At 44.4% G+C, this 13,688-nt stretch overlaps 1 long non-coding RNA gene across 7 annotated transcripts in view; it reads left to right on the top strand.

Moving 5' to 3' along the window:
- Nucleotides 1-13,688, top strand: part of LOC114870436 (uncharacterized) — a 128,918-nt gene that overhangs the window by 57,567 nt on the left and 57,663 nt on the right. Inside the window, exon 4 of one of the 7 annotated variants that reach the window (XR_003788333.3) lies at nucleotides 3,600-3,812. The exons of 5 other annotated variants lie outside the window; for them this stretch is intronic. This is a non-coding gene — a long non-coding RNA (uncharacterized LOC114870436). Of the gene's footprint in view, nucleotides 1-847; nucleotides 1,176-3,599; nucleotides 3,813-13,688 lie in introns of those variants that run through there. One more of the 7 variants, XR_008692540.1, reaches the window with a different exon arrangement.

The following is a 13,688-nucleotide window of genomic DNA, read 5'->3' as shown; positions in this document are numbered from 1 at the left end:
GGGGGCTTCTGGTACAATATGTAGCACCATGGGCTGTAATTTCACACGTCAGTGCACTTTTGCCCTAAAGCTGCTGCTATTTCCCCCACAACACCCCGATTTGCCCCTCGTACCTCTGTGCACTGCTTCGATGACGTCCCTGTGTCACAGCACTACAGCAAAACAAACGGCGTGATAATTAAGAAACTGTTAGTCCTGACTTCACCTCTTTTAAAACCCCAGCCACCAAGGACCCAGTGCGATTATTGTTTTCGATTTCTTTGCCCGCATTATATAATAAACAGCATCGGCACAGTTGTCACACACTATAGAAACACTTGATTTTAATATGTTTTAGACATTTAAAACAAGAACAAAAGGCAAGAAGTAGTAGCAGCGTTTTTCTTGACATCGGTCCACAATAAATGTTAAACCTACCATACAACCACATAATATTTACATTGTAAAAGTAAATATTAAAGGAAACTAATATAATAATAATAATAATAATAATAATAATAATAATAATAATAATAATAATAATAATAATAATTTCATATTGAAGGAGAGAACAGGAGAGAGAACAGGAGACGCATTCGTAGAGAGGAGGGGACAATGATGAAATTCCATGGAGAACAATACAAATCCCTTTCTTCCGTTTTCGAAAACATATGGTCCGTAATGAGTGTTCACGTCACCAATCGATAAAGCTGTTTCATCTTCTTCCGCGTGGCAAGGTCTTAAACAAATCAAGTGAGGTCCCACGTTCCACCTTTAGGCATTAAAAATGATGTACTTACTGGACTGGAATTAGATTAATAAGTACATTTAAGAAAATATGTTTTTTTCTGTTTTTCTTGTTTTCCAGATAGTGGCTGGTTATTTTTGAGGACCCCTGAGGTTCACTGATCTCAGCTTTGGAGCCACTGTGCTGGAGCCCAGTGCGTTTTTAATTTAACTCCAAGTTCAATGCTTGTCAACTCTGGCACACTTTACTTTAGTGTGTGAGTCTCTACTATTGTAAAAAAAAACAAGTTTAATTTTTACTGCTTGTTTCTTGTTTTTCTTACGTATTTCATCCAAAACTAATCCTATTGAAAACACCAATGGCTTTAGGTAAAACCCAGGCGTTATAAACGCCCTTAACACCAGCATTTAACAGATTCCAGTCAGAGCCTTTTTTCACCCAGCACGTTAAACGGACCCATGTTCCTTGCATGGGACTCTTTTACAATAACCCACAATAATGTGGTCTCTCCTGACACCCAAAGCCATATGGGCAGGCTATGCCAAACTGCAGGATATCAGCTGCGTCCTCAGATTGCTTATTCATGTGCTTTATAACGGGAGCAGATGGATAGCAATTTGACTCTATCCTCGACACCATCACAGATTGATTTTGTACTTGCTTTTAATTTTGCCATAATTAATTAGATCATTACAACTGTTTTCAATTGATCTTCTCATCTAAACCCAAAATTGAAAGGTGAATTAGATTGTGATCTATGTTTTCAATTACAGCCCAAGCACAAGTCCAGAAACTATAATAATAATAATAATAATAATAATAATAATAATAATAATAATAATAATAATAATAATAATAATAATAATAATAATAGCTTATTTAAAATAAGAGATAAAATAATCAAATTGAACAGTTAGACACACATTATAACTGAAATCATTGCCTTATTGTGAAGCCATCGCCGTATACTGTGCATACTTGATGTTTTAAAATAAAATAATAAATAATTAAAAACAAACACTGCTGCGATCTCCACGCAAGTCCCGTCCAAAACAACGCAACCAGCATAACCTGCAAACAAACACTGACATTAGTGTGAGGCAGAGGGAGAAATCCTTACCTGATCGACCAGCGCTCTGAGGCATGGCTCTGCCTTGTCTAATGGTGCGTCTCTCCGATGCAGCCCAGTAGATCTGTCCGGCCTCCTGCGCTCCCTCCCCGGCTGGGCGTCGTGCTTCTCCCCGCTGCTTGTCCGAATCTTTGACCGATCATCCAAAACTAAACGGTTTAGGCGACAACAAAAAGAGGAAGCAACTCTGCTCCAGTGAGCTAGGAATTGATAAAGGGGAAAAAGAGGGCGAAATTAAAGAACACAGAGCGTTGCAGGTGCTGAATTAAAAAGAAGTGTAAAACTTAAAATGAGATTTCGGTTTTAAACACTATGCATTTATGTACATAATATTTCATCGGTCGTCGTTGCATTTAAATCAAGATTTTTTTTATGTAAAGACACTGTTCAGACACACTGTGGTTGAGTTGCTAATGTGACCCTTAAACTTTTGCACAACGATGGAAATGATCAGTGGGCACACATTACATGTCTCCTCTTCATAAACACCAGCTTTGTTCAGTGGTCAGTGAATTTAAATGTTATTATTTATGTCATTGCGTTCATGAGCATTTATAACAACACTGGTAAACATTGGCTAAATTACACTTAGGCTGTCTCTCACTCACAGGGAGAGAGAGAGAGTGCAAGAGAGAGGGGGATGGAGGGGGTGAAGGGTATACGGTTCAGAAAACAGCAGCACAACTGTGTGTATGCAGTTATTATTATGTTTTTATTTTTGTATTTTTTTATTTTGTTCCAGATGTTTCTTTTCTGGCCTAAACCATTTTTGACACCTTTGCCTTTGCTCCATTCAAAAGATTCAGTCCAGCCAGATATCACACAGACACGTTCCCTTTACGGCCAAAACTTTCTCTGTGTGTTTAATAGTGTGAAGGAATACAAAAAAAGTGCGGCATATAAAACTTAGTAACTGGAACATTAACAGATGAATAACCAGTAAAAATGCAATATTACAATATCCACAAGAACGACAGAGCGTGTTAAAGCAATAAAATTCAACATTAAAAGATTATAGCTTCTCTATCGGCTATTTAACAAACATTTTGTATTATAAGGCTCTTTACAGTGCTTGAAGTTCAGAAATGGCAATAAGGCTGCCACTGGACCAAGGACCAGTAATGGATATTATGGAGCACTTTATATCTTAGATACTCAGCTTGAAAAGATGTGTTTCTTACTTGCAATATCATTTAAACAGTTGCTTATTTTCCAACTGGGTGCTGTCTGCATATTTAAACATCATGCCCTCATGGTAGCTGCAGATTTTTATCTTCTAGTTATTTAAATGTGATGTGTTCCCCAGAAAACAGATTAGTTCACTTATAATCTGACGAACAATAATAATTAGACATAGGATTCTAACTTGTTTGAAATGATCCAAGGTTATTTGTGAATATTGTTAAATACGTACAGGTATTTACATAAGTATGTATCACAAATGACATTTCTAAAAATAGTTTTAATGTGTCTGATTGTAAAAACCCATAACTTACAAGAAACTGCCAGAATGTTACTTTTTGCACACACACACACACACACACACACACACACACACACACACACACACACACACACACACACACACACACACACACACACACACACACACACACAGACTCACTATTTTGTTTTACTGTATTATTGTTTATTACTGTGAGTATTAAAATTACATTTACGACAGTGCGCGCTCTGCCTCAGTAATAATGATCCTAATAAGCGCTTTCTCCTCTGTATGTTCAGGCAGCACACTGGGGGTCTGCAGCCACATCTGAATGGGAGGAACCCAAATCGAGAAGCTTAAATGGCCATAAAGCTGTGTGGGCTGTCAGTAATGGAAACTAAGCTCTTCTCAGAGCCTCACACCACATTTACGGGTTATGACCGGAGTCGGCAGGAGAGGAAGATTGAAAATTGAGGGAGAGGAGTGATTTTAGTTGGACTGTGTTGTGCAGGGAGGGGGGGGGGGTCTTATAGCATAGCCCATTAGACTGGTCAATGGTATCTGCTCTGTTCAAGATTGCCAGAGGGCTGAAAGGGAGGGTGTGTTTGTGTTTGTGTGTGTGAGTAGGTTTGGGGAATGGGGGGTGGGGGGTGTTGGGGGGTGTTGGGTCAGGTGAATGCTGAGGTATGTATTTTCAAACCTTCCAGCCAAAGTTCCCACCTGCGCGTCTCTTCATCCCCAGCCCTCCTCCACCACACCCACCACCACCACCCCCTCCTCTCCCCTTTTTAAAAATAGTGTCCCACTTGCTCATGGGCTGAACATTAAATAACCACCCCACCCCCACCCCCACATCTCCCTGGCACCGTGTCTCTCCCCTCACTTGGAGGCCACTGTAGCTTTATGCACCAGGCCGTGGCCATCATTTATCACACTGCACACCGGCACACCAGAGTCCAGCGTGCAACTTTAGTCTATTAATGTTATATATGCCATTAAATGATTATTGGATTATATTTAAGTGTATGGATGACTATAATGTGTTTTGAATTCATTTCCAGGGAGGGGAAATGGCCAAACTAAGACAACAATGGGACAATATGTTTCCTGCCTGGTGTCTGGATGGTTGGTCGGAAATCTGGGCTGAGCGACAGCCAGTATCATCATCATCAACTCTTGCCAGCTTTTCATATTTAAAGCCAGCAAGGGTTTAATTACCAAATGATGACAGTGTCATATGGCACCACGATGGCACAGAACGAGGGTGTGTAGTGTGTGTACGTGCGTGTGTGTCGCGCTCCCTCTCTGCGTTCTGGAGGTTTGTTCGTGGCAAGTTTTAGCGTGTGAACACCTTCGCGTGTTACCATCACGATACTCGGCAGCTGAAGGGCCCGAACAGAGAGGCAGACAGCGGGCAGGAGGTGTTGTGGGAGGAAAAAAAAAACAGTAAAACATCTGTAATTTGTAATTTCCCAGTATTCAATGGCTGCTCATGGATTAAAGATTAAAATCTATTGTCTTGACAGATGGGAGAGAGAGGGTGAGGAGAGGGGGACACTCATGCACATCCCATTTCCATTTGTATATGAGCAGCACAGTTCGGCTAATCACAGTGGAAAAATAAGCTGTCTGCCTGCCTCACTCTGGGCAATGCCACCATGAGCCTTAATTCCAGCTGTGGAGACATTAGAGGCGGAGCGCTCGTTTTGCCGTGATGGCACAGTGTCAGCCTGCAAAGAGCGTTTGTTTATTAATATTCCAGCGGGAATAAAGCTCAGAGGCGCACTGCGATCAGCAGATATGACATTACACCACAGTGGCGCCCACCTTTCCCAGCCATCAGCCAAGCTGCGTGGAAATTAGCTACTGAGGTTTTGGCGATGACAAGTAAAAAAAAAAAAAAAAAAAAAAAAAAAAAAGCAGCTTCAGGGAAATGCAACGCAGCGATGAACGCGACCATCAAACTCTAGGTGGCTACGATAAAAGACATTTCTCTGTCATCAAAATTTGTCACTGGCTTGTTTGAAATGTTGGGAATTCTGCACAGAAAGATGTGCTGTGGATGGGGACGATTTTTTGTTTAATCTGTGTGGTCTGCACTGAGAGGACTGTGTGTGTGTGTGTGTGTGTGGGGGGGGGGGGGGGGGGGGGGGGGTTGTAATGGTCTGATCAGTGAAGTGAAGCAGACCACCTGAGAGTTGTTTTTGGGCATTAGTGTGTGTTCTCGCTCTCTCTGTTTCTGTGTGTGTGTGTGTGTGTGTGTGTGTGTGTGTGTGTGTGTGTGTGTGTGTGTGTGTGTGTGTGTGTGTGTGTGATATATGACACTGGCCATCTGAAGGAGGTGCCTTGCTTTCCTTCTCCAAGCTGCATGAAAGGGAACTGAGAAGAATTAAAGCCTCTCTTCAATAAAACATCACAGTCTTTCAGTAACACACGCATGAGATGCCCCAGTAATTGACTTTTGGACTTTAGGATTTACATGAACCCTCCAAAAGCAGCTTACCTGTGCAGTGATGCCCCTTGAGTCCACAGCCGTTCCCTGCTGATCTGAATTTCCATAAACTCATGCAATCTTTTTATTTTTGCACCAGTGATAAATGTAAAAACTATTCACTGTAGATAATTTAAAGGATTTGTTGAAGTCTTTGAAATTATTTATCATGAATAAAAATCATAAAGATTTCAGCACAAAAGCTATTAAAGACCACAGAACTGCACCAAATGATGGTCACAAGACGTGACGTTTGGTTCCTATAGATTTAAAAATGGAGGAAATCTGAATTGGAAATTGCCGACTAGACTAGAAATTGTATTTCACATTCAGATGCAGTAAAAAAAAGAGGAGAGTTGAGGAGGGGATTCTGAATGAATTTGTGAATTTACTTCTCATCTCGTGCAGCACATAATAAACTCTTTAACAAGATGGGGAAAGTAAGAGTGAAGGAAGATCTATGGGAGGGGCAGAGGAGCTTGGCAGATTTAATTAATTACTGCATATTAAAATGTTTGTTTACAGAAGTGAGTAGCTACAAGAGGTCCGATGTTAATTAATTTAAGGCGTACTTCCCCCAGCCTCAGCGATGTGTCACAGGCTGCAGAGCTACTCCCTTTGGCAGGGACTCTGCGTCTCATTGGATATCCATCAATTGCTGTGAGGTGTGTAGGAAACAAAGATGCACAGTGCACAAATTAGACCCAATGTTAACATGATTGCATATTAAGATTCCTAATTAGCACGCGGAAGCAAAAGGTGAAGTAGCTGAAGAGGCTGTGGTGCATGGATGGCTACTCGAGAATCAGCAGCTGAAGCGTGAATGCTTCTGTTTCCTGCTCCGCTGTTACTGGGTGATGCGTTCAGGGCCCACGCCAAGCAGCAGCTCCGCCGCGGGCGAGTCGTGTACGACTTCTGCCCGGTCTCTAGCGGTTCCTCTCCGGGCAATGATGTATCTGACTCCCCTCCGAGGTCACCTGGACTGAGTCCAGAACATCACCTGCAATCAATAGTGTGGGTAAAGCAGGCCCAACTGGACGCACGCGGGGGCAAAGACTCCACTCAGGAGCCCGCTGTGGGGAAAAAAGGCCGGCACGGCCCATTGCCTCGCTGAGACCGAGCTGCAGCCGGGTTGACGCCTGACACAGCGGTGTCTCCGGGAGAGGGCGGAAGGATGGAGCCGGGACCGAAAGGCCCGCCAGACGCACGGGAAGCAGAAACAAACGGAGCCCCGACTGGAGCAGCGCCGCCCTATAAAGCGTCTGCAGTTAGTGAGTGTGTGCTGGTTGCAGGGGGCTGAACGAGCACGCGTGAAACAGAGAGAGAGAGAGCGACCCGCAGAGGGGCGCTCACTGAGGTGAGGAACGGCAGCGTTTGTGGGGATGCGTGTAATTATTTCACTTCTTAGACTCATTATTGGCCCGGCTTGCTGTACTGTCAGCAGCTAAGAACCTTTCATCTACACGCTGAGCACCAGTGTAATGTTCCACTGTGGCAATCTAACATGTGTTTCTCTCAAATTGCTCTCTTACCTCTGATCATGATTATCAGACCAGAGCTCCAAATAAGAGGGGGGGGGGGGGCTCCTCCTCCTCCTCCTCCTCCTCCTCCTCCGTCTTACACAAACCAGCAACTAGACAAAACGTGGGAAAAGTACGGCGATGCATCACTTTGATGTAAGTGAAGTGCACTGAGGATCTGTAGCCAGACTTCACTAACTGAACCTGGTGGATTTCATTGTCAGTAGAGAAAATATTGAAGCCAGGTATGAGTTGTAGTAGTTTATTATGTCAGAGAACATGCCTTACCCTCCATTCAGTGACAGAAAGGCCGAACCAGGATGGTGATTTCCACATTTTCAATACACCTGTTTCTTTTACTTTCTGTTTCACACACATACAAACCTTTTATCTAAACAATGTGACAGAGAAAAACGAACCCATGTATCCAATACACACTTCTTCCCAATCATCAATGGTGTATTTTATTATTCTCAGCTCGGCTGCTGACAGAGAGGCGACTGCTTCCTCAATCAAGGCCCAAAAGTGCCACAGTTCAGACTCCACTTCTGAACACACTAGCGCCCGGGTTGAGGAAAGTGGCAGATGCTGTGTGTGTGTGTGTGTGTGTGTGTGTGTGTGTGTGTGTGTGTGTGTGTGTGTGTGTGTGTGTGTGTGTGTGTGTGTGTGTGTGTGTGTGTGTGTGTGTGTGTGTGTGTGTGTGTGTGTGTGTGTGTGTGTGTGTGAACTCCTACTGTAAGTGGGATTTGAAGAATTGGCACAGTCATCTGAGCAGCGCTCCGCATCTCTCACAAACAAATGAAGGCCCAGAGCCTCAAAGTGAGATTGATATCTTTTTCTGAACTTCACGGGGAATATTCTGAATATGGAGAAGGGTTTCTTGTTCCCTGGGGATCCGAGGGGCTGCTCCTCTTCTCTTCTCCTCACCTCCTTGCCAAACAATAACAGCAAAAAATGGCCTGGGTGCATGTTTAGTTCATCAATATTCACTCATTCATGGTGCGTCCTGTCGGCACAATGGATGGGCCTGACATCCGCCCTGTTTCTGCAGCGTAGAGAGCGTCTGAAATTGGCTTTTGGAATTAAAATAGAACAATCTCCAATTTTTCGGGACTGGGAGCAGATCCATACATTTCACTTAGCGACTGGAAACTTTTCAATTTGGGTGGTGGGTCTTCAACAGAACCCAGCCATTAAATAGGTCAAGGATGGATGTTCCCAGGCTACAGTGCTGAGTTAAACAAAGAGGGTTTGGAAAACATCATTTGCTTCACATGAAAGGAAATCCTTTTTTTTACATAATCAAAGGTCACTACTCGTAGTTTTGTTCTAATGTTAAGTCACCAGAAACACATTTGCCACATGGCGATGAGCAGGCTGACCTTGTTCTGCATGGGATGCTCTGGGAACTTTTTGCCAGGATCAATACGACATGATGTGTTTTTGACTGTTGATTTGACTCTGCGCTCCATGATGGATGCCAACGCTTACGTCTACGTACAGAATCTCAGAGTCCGACTGTTTTACTAATTAGAATAAATCTGCCACCTCAACTGTTGTATTCCTATTTGTAGACACATATGCTTCAGCCCATCTTTATACGCTGAACTAAAGCTAATCCCTTCTGCCCCCTTTTAATCCCAGTCTCCCAAAGCTACTTCATAATGATCTCTCCCTGAAAGGTAAATCAATTATATAATGACGACAAAAGGACCGTTTTGTCATAAAATGGTAATTAGTTTGGGTCCTGACCTCCCTCTTGGCACCTCGACTCCCCCAGCTGAGGACCGGGGAAGGTCCGCAGTCCGCACTTAACGACAGGCAGGCGTAACACACTGGCTGCGCATTGTGGGGCCTTTGTCTTCATTCAGGGGGAGATGAAGTTCTCGCCGCCGCGTTTATCAATCATGGAGGGGCTCCAGCTGTTCTCGGGCTCCGGCCCGGCTTCAGCAGCCGGCCTTACAAATTGTCTGTGAATAGCGGGGAAAGGGACCCCCGCCGCACGCACGCACGCACGCACGCACCACGCCACGCCACGCCACGCACACATCATTAGCATCAGCACGCAGCACTGCATGCTAATGCCCGGACAAGCATCACCGTGGGTTTAGACTCACGCACAAACACTGCACACCGTCACCAAACCCCTACAAAGGTCTTCATAGCAGACGGAAGTCCACCCCAACACCTAAAACCCTCCCATTGTTCCCGACTGGTGATAAATCCTCGGCAGCCTTTTCACAGACCCGACCGCCGCCGCCTTCTGCTCAGTGCAATCACAAGATGGATTAACGGCGCTTTCTAACGCTGTCATCTGCCGTCACCTCGCATGCCTCGGAGGAAAATGAAGTTGCTGCGTTCCTGAGAATCACGTTCAACTACAGCTTAATAAATGAAGGGGAGCCGTGCACGTAGTAGTGAGCAAACCAGGCAGAAAGCACACACACCTTAGTCCTTTTTGATTTTTCTCGCTGAATCAAATTCTTCCCCTAAACTCTTATTATTTTGTATTTTCATGAATGATCTGTCGGCGAAATGAAAAGTTACACGTGTCAAGAATATAGATAAATGAACGTAGGAATTAGCCGTTCTCCAAGGTCAAATAGAGATGGCGTTGTTACTCTCGCGCGCCACTTTGTCAAAGGGAGCCGCGCGCTCACTTTTTCATCATATTCTGCACATCAACAAAAACGCAGGCGATCGAGGCGAAGGGGACAAAGAGAGAGCAAAGGGAGTAAGAGAGAGCGAGAAGAAAGAAGAAGAACGAGCGAGGGATACAAATTGATCGTTTGGCGCCTAGATCAGTCATAGTCATCCTGGGTGGATGGATGAATGTCTTTGATGGCCACTGCAGGTTCAGGCCGGGGGAGCGTCTGAAAACAAGAGAAATTGGTTTGGGCCCTCGGGAGGGGAATCAATGTGTGAGGGGCATGTAGGAACTGTAGTGTTGTTGCTCTGCAGAGCTGTGGGGGCTGTCCAAAGTTTGAGGGGTCTGGAAAGTGACAGCTGAATTCTCTTTTGAGAGGTCCATATTTTGTTGTTTTTGTTTCTTTTAAAGAGAAACTATTCTGAATTCAAGTGTGAATAGTTCCAAGGACAATTTCCAAATGGTGACAAATCCCATTCTATGTTCACTGAGAGTAAAGCATCTTGGCTTATAAGTCAGTCATCTCAGCAGCTAGCGGGTGAGGAGCTGGTGAGGCCCGGTTCCGTGTACGTCTGCCTGTGGGAAGCCTTTTACCGGAGTCTGAGGCTCTCGGGCCTCGGCACTCGCCGGCTTTTCACACTAATGGCAGCCACTATCTCATTCACGGTGGCAGTAATAGAGCTTTATTAACTGATTAGTCTCTATTTTCGGGGTGGAAACAAGTATCAAAATCTAATGCAAGTTAATGGGGCCGTCGTGACTCGAGCAGTTATCAGTGTTGGATTATGATTTTCCTGCCAGACACTCTCTGAACGATGATGCAACCAAGGCGACTGCGCTCTGGTAATGAGTCATATGACAACTCCTGGGGTTTCTCCTAACTATCCAGGCAAATGTCAGCAGTCTACCCCTCATTCCCTTTGATGACCTATTAAATATTATGAGGACCCCCTCCTGTGTGCACTGTAGTCTCTCTCATATCAAGATGGTGTTTAATGCCCATGAGACAAACAACAGACAGATTAAAGCTATTATACCCTGCTGTACTCCCACATTCACCATCTACAAAGTGGAGTTGTGATGAGTTGTTTAATAGTTTTGCGGCTCAAAACCAGTTTATGCGGCAAAGTGTGACGTTGGCGTTGTAAAACGACAGCTGAAAATTTATAGCACGGTACCCTTTCAAAATAAAGCAGACTTAACTGACCCCTGCAGCAGCTCTGCCTCCCAGTCGTCCCCAACTCCCAGTTGTTATTGTTAATAAAGCAACTGAAACCCAATCAGCGTCAAGTACTGCTTGTCAGAATGACTGTGGATTAAGACAAATGATGACTTTCTTTCTGTGCCAAATGACAGACTTCACATTTCTCTGAAATGAACATGGTCATTTTCTGGCTTGCGAGCCAAGGATAAAGAGTTAATTATACGACAAAGTGAACAAAAATAACTTCTCATTTCAAGAATAATAGCAGAGAAATGTTATAGATTAATGGCGCTATTTATCTCTTTTAAATTTCTGTCGTTTGCCGACGATAGCAGCGCTCCCCAAGGAAAATATTCATAAAATGAAATTGAAGTCAAGCCTTAATAGGTTATTAAAATTTCTGAATGCATATCACCTCTTCTCTTTTGCGGCGCTGTAAATTTAAATGGAAGTTTGTGGTGTTCTGAGACACTGGCAGGAGTTTTTTATGGTGGCGAGAGAGAGAGCGAGAGAGAGAGCGAGAGAGAGAGAGAGAGAGAGAGAGGACATGCATCTCTGTCAATGGGGTATTTGCTATTCTAATTTTATGGCAGGACAGATTATCAGGCAGGAATGTCAGTGTGCGCGGGCAGGCTGCTGACACCACCTCAGCCCTCAGCCATGTGTTTCCATTAGAGAGAGTCAGCGTCCAGGGGTTTGTTCCCTCTATTATTTTCTATTTCTGTCTTTTATCTTGATTTACCTCCTGCATATTCCCCTCCTGTCATTTCTCACCCATCGCCACCTCTGCGCTTCACACTGAGGCTCCTTTTCGTTTTCTCCCACCACTTCCTGCATCTCCGCGCCCCGCTCTGTCTGCTCCTCGGGGGGGGGACAAGGTCACAGCGGAGACGGGGGCAAATCTCTGGTGGTCTGGGTCTCGAGCAATTGAAAAGTGGGTGGTGGTGGTGGGGGGGGGGGTCGTTCGAGGGAGGCAGAGGGGTCCATCATCTCACCTGGACGGGTGACGTTGGGGGATTTTTTTCAAGGTCAGGGGCCACATATATTTATTTCCCTGGGAGTTACTATGAAATTTTACAGAGTACTTTGCTCAGATGATGAGAGAGATCAGCAGCCATAAATTTGTCTTGCCATTTGGTTGCCAGTGATGAGCCATTTATTATGCCGCCTTCAAGGACACAGCATGGTATTTGTCTGATAGTGCTGTTCTATGCAATGATATCCATTTTATTGTGCCATATAACACAAATGAGAAAATTAAGAATAAAACCGCTCGCTGCCGAGCAGGTGAAGCTTTATTCATAACTATCTAATGGGATATGTACAGTAAATGTCACATGATATTTGTGATGTCCTTGTCCCGGTTTTACAGGTGCTTTTAAAATGTTCATGTTGTCTTCCCTTCGGAGACGACCGAGGCCTTTTGGGAAGCGCAGGGACCAGTTTCAGTTTTTGTCACAGACGTGAAACTTAACACTGGCATGATTTTTGCTTTTTTGCTTTTCACCAAGCGACAAAATCCAGCTTGTGTTTGACTTGTCCGGGTCCTCATTCGCAAAGAATGGAGCTTTTGACCACACATTTTCTCCTCTTTGTGCTGCCTCCCAGGACACAACAGACACATCCAGGGTCCCTGAGAGGGCATGATGAACTAATGCTCTTTATTGATTGGCCATTTAAAAGCCTCTTGTAGCCTTGGGAGTATGTTAATGCCATGAGGCCCTTTCCCCCACTGCGCCTCGCTCCCCAGGGCCCTCGAGAGCAGTCCACAGTGGGCTATCACCGAGAGTTCATTAATTGTCAATTACTAATATCTGATGAGGCTCATTGTGTTACGATGCTGGTGTAACTGGGCGTCTGTCTCTCCTGCTTTTCAAACATGACAATAACACGGGCTCTTTTACCGCGGCAGGCTCACGCACGTCTGGCTGGAGACAACCTCCCGATGGGAATGACTTAGGAACAACATTCCATTATTTAACGTTGGATTCTGTTTATTTTCTTTGTGTGTGTGTGTGTGTGTGTGTGTGTGTGTGTGTGTGTGTGTGTGTGTGTGTGTGTGTAGTTCTTTGCCAACGGGACTACAATAGTGCCTCTGGGATTCTTTTCCTCAGTAATTTTCAATTTCTGTTTAGTGATTCTGCAAGCTGAAAACCTTACAGTATAACACATCGGGTGCTCACATGATCCTGACCTGTGTATTGAGGGAACTTGATAGGCTGTCAGGCCCCAAGTGGAAGGAGCCCCCTGAATGAGTGGAGGCATCCTTTCACTGGCGGCCCGATATCTGTGGATAATAAAAGGAATAAATCAGACAATGGGTCTGAGTATTTCATTTGTTACCCATATTTCTTATGGGAAAATGATGCAGAAATGTAAAAACAGCTATTTCCCAGCAGTCACTGTTGGGAATGTGGCAGAGCAGAAGGGCTATTTCCATGTCTGAAGATGAAGTGCGTCTTTACCGGCCTATTCTCTGTGGTATAAATCTAACAGACACCTTATACATTACCTGTTCCAGTGTCA

Source organism: Betta splendens, chromosome 15 (genome assembly GCF_900634795.4).
Source record: "Betta splendens chromosome 15, fBetSpl5.4, whole genome shotgun sequence".
NCBI classification, from domain to species: Eukaryota; Metazoa; Chordata; class Actinopteri; order Anabantiformes; family Osphronemidae; genus Betta; species Betta splendens.
The sequence above is the reverse complement of the archived record's forward strand: the minus strand, read 5'-3'. Positions and strand labels throughout refer to the sequence as shown.